Source organism: Amblyraja radiata, chromosome 4 (assembly GCF_010909765.2).
Source record: "Amblyraja radiata isolate CabotCenter1 chromosome 4, sAmbRad1.1.pri, whole genome shotgun sequence".
Classification (NCBI taxonomy): domain Eukaryota; kingdom Metazoa; phylum Chordata; class Chondrichthyes; order Rajiformes; family Rajidae; genus Amblyraja; species Amblyraja radiata.
In genome coordinates this window covers 335,915-340,873 of record NC_045959.1, presented here as the reverse complement: position 1 = coordinate 340,873, position 4,959 = coordinate 335,915, and the positions used below count along the sequence as shown (strand labels likewise).

Below are 4,959 nucleotides of genomic sequence, written 5' to 3'. Positions count from 1 at the left end.
TATTTATATTGAGACACAGATTCAACCACAGAGCCCTGCAAAGTGATGATAGGAGGGAGGTCCGAGGGCTTTGATTTAGCTTTAGTGAACAGCATGAGCTTTGTCTTGTCAGCATTTAAAACAAGTTTTAAATCACACAGGTTACGTTGCACAGTGTTAAAAGCAGTTTGGAGCTGACAGAGAGCCTGATTTGGGGTAGACGCAGAGCAATATATCACTGTGTCGTCAGCATAAAAGTGAAAATTTGCGTTCGGAGCTTTATGATCTAGACTATTAATATAAATAGTAAATAATAAAGGTCCTAGAACCGATCCCTGTGGCACACCCTTGGATACATTAAGAGAGCTAGAAGTAATACCTTCTGCTCGCACACACTGGGATCTGCCTGATAGATAGTTTTTAAACCAACAGACAGCTTGATCAGACAAACCGATGCTGCATAGTCTTTGTAACAATAAGGCATGATCCACAGTATCGAAAGCCTTTGATAGGTCAACGAAAAGGGCTGCACAGTGTTGCTTATTGTCTAAAAATTCAATAAAATCATTTACTACTTTTAAAGCAGCTGTTGACGTACTATATTATTTCCTAAAACCAGATTGAAATTCAGATAAAATACTGTTAGTTGATAAAAAAGTCCTTCAGTTGTTGGTTTACAATGGATTCCAGCACCTTAATTAAAACAGACAGTTTGGAGATGGGCCTATAGTTGTTTAGCACAGTGGGGTCCCCCCCTTTTAACAGTGGGAGAACAAAGGCAGATTTCCAAATAAGGGGAATTTCGTTTGTCTCCAGGGATAGATTAAAAAGATAAGTCAGAGGCAATACAATAAAATCAGCGGCTAACTTTAGGAAGTAAGGCTCAAGGTTGTCTGGATCTGCCGATTTTTTTGTGTCTAAACATCTCAGGGCCTTATGCACCTCTGAAAGTGTAACAGCGTCAAAAGTAAAGGCTTGTCCCTCAAAAAAACAACTACTATCAGAGCAAGCAGAGGAAGCCGAGGAGCCTTGAGCTGTGTTTTGAGAGTTGAAAAGTGAACCAGAGGCAATGAAATGCTCATTAAAACAACCAAGCATGTCAGCCTTTTCATAAATTTGGGTAGAGTCTTTGACAATGCATGGAGGTAGCTCAATAACATTTTTATTTACAGTTATTGATTTAATGGTTTTCCAGAATTTCAACGGATTGTTTAGGTTATTTGAAGTTTCAGTAAGGAAATGATCAGCTTTGGCTTTTCTAATTGCAACTGTGCTTGCATTTCGCAGCTGCCTAAAGAGCAACCAGTCTGATCCAAGACCAGTACTCCTGGCTTTAGACCATGCCACATTGCGCTCATGGAGTAAAATGGATAACTCTGACGTGAACCATGCATTATCCCTGCCCCTTACTCTATACTTCCTAAAAGGAGCGTGCTTGTTAACAATTTCAATAAAACCATCATAAAAGAATTTCCAGGCATTTTCAACATCAGGAATTACATTAATTTTCTCCCAGCCAAAGAGAAACAGGTCATGAAAAAATGCTTGCTCCACAAAATGTTTAATGTCCCGCTTTATGATGACACGCGGTTTGGTTTTAGGAACTTTTGTATTTCTTACTGTTGCAATGACACAGTGGTCACTGATGTCATTGGCAAAAACAGAAGCAGCAGAATATTTATGAGGAACATTAGTTAAGATAAGATCAATTAACGAAGATTTTTCCGGACATTTCAGATTAGGTCTAGTAGGACTGTCAACAATCTGAAAGAAATTAAACGAATCACAAAATGCTTTAAAATTATCTGATGCTGGTAGCAGCCAGTTCCAGTTTAGGTCACCAATAAGGACAATTTCATTAAAGTTCAACCTGGATAAAAGCTCCATTAAAGATGATAAGGTGCAGCTGATAGCTGAAGGTGGCCTATAGCAACCGACGACAGTGATGTGGTGAGTTTTTGAGATTTCCATGTCAAGAGCCAGAAGTTCAAATTGCTTACTCACTGATGTAGAGAGACGGATCTTCACATGAAACTTAGATTTGACATAGATTACGACCCCTCCGCCCTTCTTGGGTCAGTCAGTCCTATACACATTGTAGCCGTCAATGTTGATATCCTTGTTTAAAACTGCTTTGTTTAGCCAAGTTTCAGATATGTCAATAACATCAGCATCAGTTGAATGAGCCCAGATACGAATCATATCCATTTTAGCAATCATACTGCGCACATTCAAATGGATGAAACCAAGTCCAGACCTTGATTCAAATTCAGCAGGGGTGTTAAAATAGTAAGATTAAACGTGAACTTACCAGTTTGAAGTTTGATCTGTATTTTATGAGGAGTTACGATGAGGGATTACGTGAAGAACCCGCTCAGTGCGCAGGCGCGGCATACTTCCAAGCAGCGGTGTGGAATCACAGATAGACACAGTTATTTGAAGTAAACATAGTAAAGATAAGGAGACATCAATTTATTAGTTTGATCCATATAATGAGGGTGGGAGCGGAGGGCACGTAATCGCTCATCGTAACTCCTCATAAAATACAGATCAAACTTCAAACTGGTAAGTTCTCGTTTAATCTTACTATTTTACTTCGGAGTCACGTGAGTGACTACGTGAAGACTTCAAAGCTCTGTGATTTCAAACCGTGTAACAGTTCATACTTCACTCGCTGCCGAAGTCATTCGAGGGAGGAAGTATGTTATCGTAATCAACCATGAATCTGTTTGTAAAAACAATAATGGTGTTATTAACAACAAAAAGACCAATTGCTCCCCCGGGCTTAAATTATATATTTTTTGCAGATTCTTTTTCTGCAAACGATACAGGTTCTGTCAGTGGTTTGTTATAAAAGTTTGGAACGTATACTCCCTAGACCACCCTGCAGTAGCCAGGATGTGGTCCATAGGCTCGTCCATCCTCTTAGTTACTGACGTGGAAGCTGTCCTGGTGGAATAAGATTTTATACACGTTAGTATTTACTCCAGCAACTCCCAGTACCTGCTTGAGCCACTAGAGATAGTTTAGCTCATCACCCGACCATGAGGTTTCCTGTGGCTGACCCATAAGGCTTTTTCCTCTCCCTCGGTATTCCTTATTGTGTCGATCTCTAAGTGGGTCATGACACATAAAACGTGGTTCAGGTGGGTATGCCCGGAATTTCATGACTGGACCTGATGTTCCTGGTCTGTTCTGTTTGGCCAACCCTTGAATGGGCATGTGACACTATCTGGTGTTATAACCATGTTGTCCCATCGCAGTAGATGGGAGAGCTGGCTCTTTGTGTTGATGTAAGGCCACCAGCATGTCCATCTTCAGGGTAGGCTGTTCCAGGGTGAGTGACCTGGCTGGTGATCATCCCCTAAGGTATGTCAGGATTTCACTGACATCCCAATTTGGGTGTACCTATTTCTGGGGAATGGATTGATATACCTCTCCTGTATCTGATCACCAGTGAGCGGTACCCAAGTTGAGTAGGCTAACAGAACATGTCCTTCATTGTGGTGAAGACCTGCCAGGAGCTCCAGTACAGTTTTTTGTTATAGTTGAATGTGTAATTCCTGTTTTGGAAAACAGTGTACCATTTCTTGATGCTCCTCAGGTATGTTCCCTAGGATATGCTACGGAATACTGTCATCAGGTTGATAGTGCTGCTGATCCAAGCACAGCAATGGTCTTCCCAATTCTGCAATTCTTTTAATGACCATGTCGAGGATCACTGGGAACCATGCTTGTGGATTTGGTCCACTGTAATTTGCGTAGTACCCGACTGATGAAGCCGTAGTACCTATTGAAGAGGTAGAAGGAAAGGAAAACATAGAGATTAGGTTCCCCCCACCCCTCAATATGCGGGAATGTCTCCATTGCCGCTGCCTTGAGATTGGTTTCATGTGACGTAAGTTAGTACGTGGTGATTTAATTGGATATAAGGAATCGATATCTGGTGTCCATATTGCTTAGTGATTTCAGCAAATATTTTTGGTTTAAATGTATGTTTACAGTATTTAGCTCACCTGATAGGTGAGTTACTGATGGCCAAACATGTTTGACGACATACGGTTTCCAATTGTTAATAAATTGTCACCTAATATCGATGTTCTCCGCCCAAGTGGTTTGGTATATGCCACCACTGATGTTGTTATCTTATAAACGAAAATGCAAATTTGGTGGATTACTGAGCAAATGCTTCACTAGAATTAAGTAAGTTAATATATAACATGTTTAAGTCAATTCATATTGGCATTAAGTATTACAAGCTCAGTAACACATCAGGACACATAAGATGTTACTCAAAACAGGTGGAAGTGTACAACCATAATCCTTCCTGCCGATAAATTCCATGATAACACTACAGATTAATCCATTTGCCCCCATATTACAGGTGTGGAGATAGTTTTGAACACTAGTATCTCAGCTCATAGGAAAGGTACAAAGTTCAGTAGCTGGTAATGCTGCTATATCCCAATTACTTTGCCACGTAGTTGATTGGTGGTTAATGCACCATGACTGATAGTCTTAATGAATATCAGATAACAACGTTGTGGATGGTCAACGTAAATATCTGGATATATATTTTGTGCACCGTTCCCAGAGGCACTGCAATACTGGGTCGATGCGTGGAGTGGACGGAGCAAGCCCCTATTCCATCTCCCTGTTCCAAAATTCAATTTAATATATGGTCCCTAGATAAGGGACGAATCAGATTAGTAAACTGATAAGAACAGATACTACAATTGATCTTAGCCAAAAGGTCGAGAAGCGATGCAGCTAAAGCTGTATCCAAGGATAGTTTGTCGTTAATATATAGACATGCCATGACGGAATGTTTCTAAGTGTCAGGGCTAGTTGATTCTGGATAACTTTGACTTAAATGCCCCAACGCTCATCATGGTTACTCCATCCAGGTAATTGCGGTATATTCGAAACTTATATGAGAAGGTACTGAATAGTGTGCATCTTCAAGGTCGATGTCTACCA

General features: G+C 40.5%; 1 non-coding gene across 1 annotated transcript; it reads right to left on the bottom strand.

The window, feature by feature from the left end:
• Positions 1-4,553: 4,553 nt before the first annotated feature.
• On the bottom strand, positions 4,554-4,745 carry LOC116972668. Its single transcript, XR_004411868.1, has one exon. It is a non-coding gene; the product is annotated as a U2 spliceosomal RNA (small nuclear RNA).
• Positions 4,746-4,959: the final 214 nt, after the last annotated feature.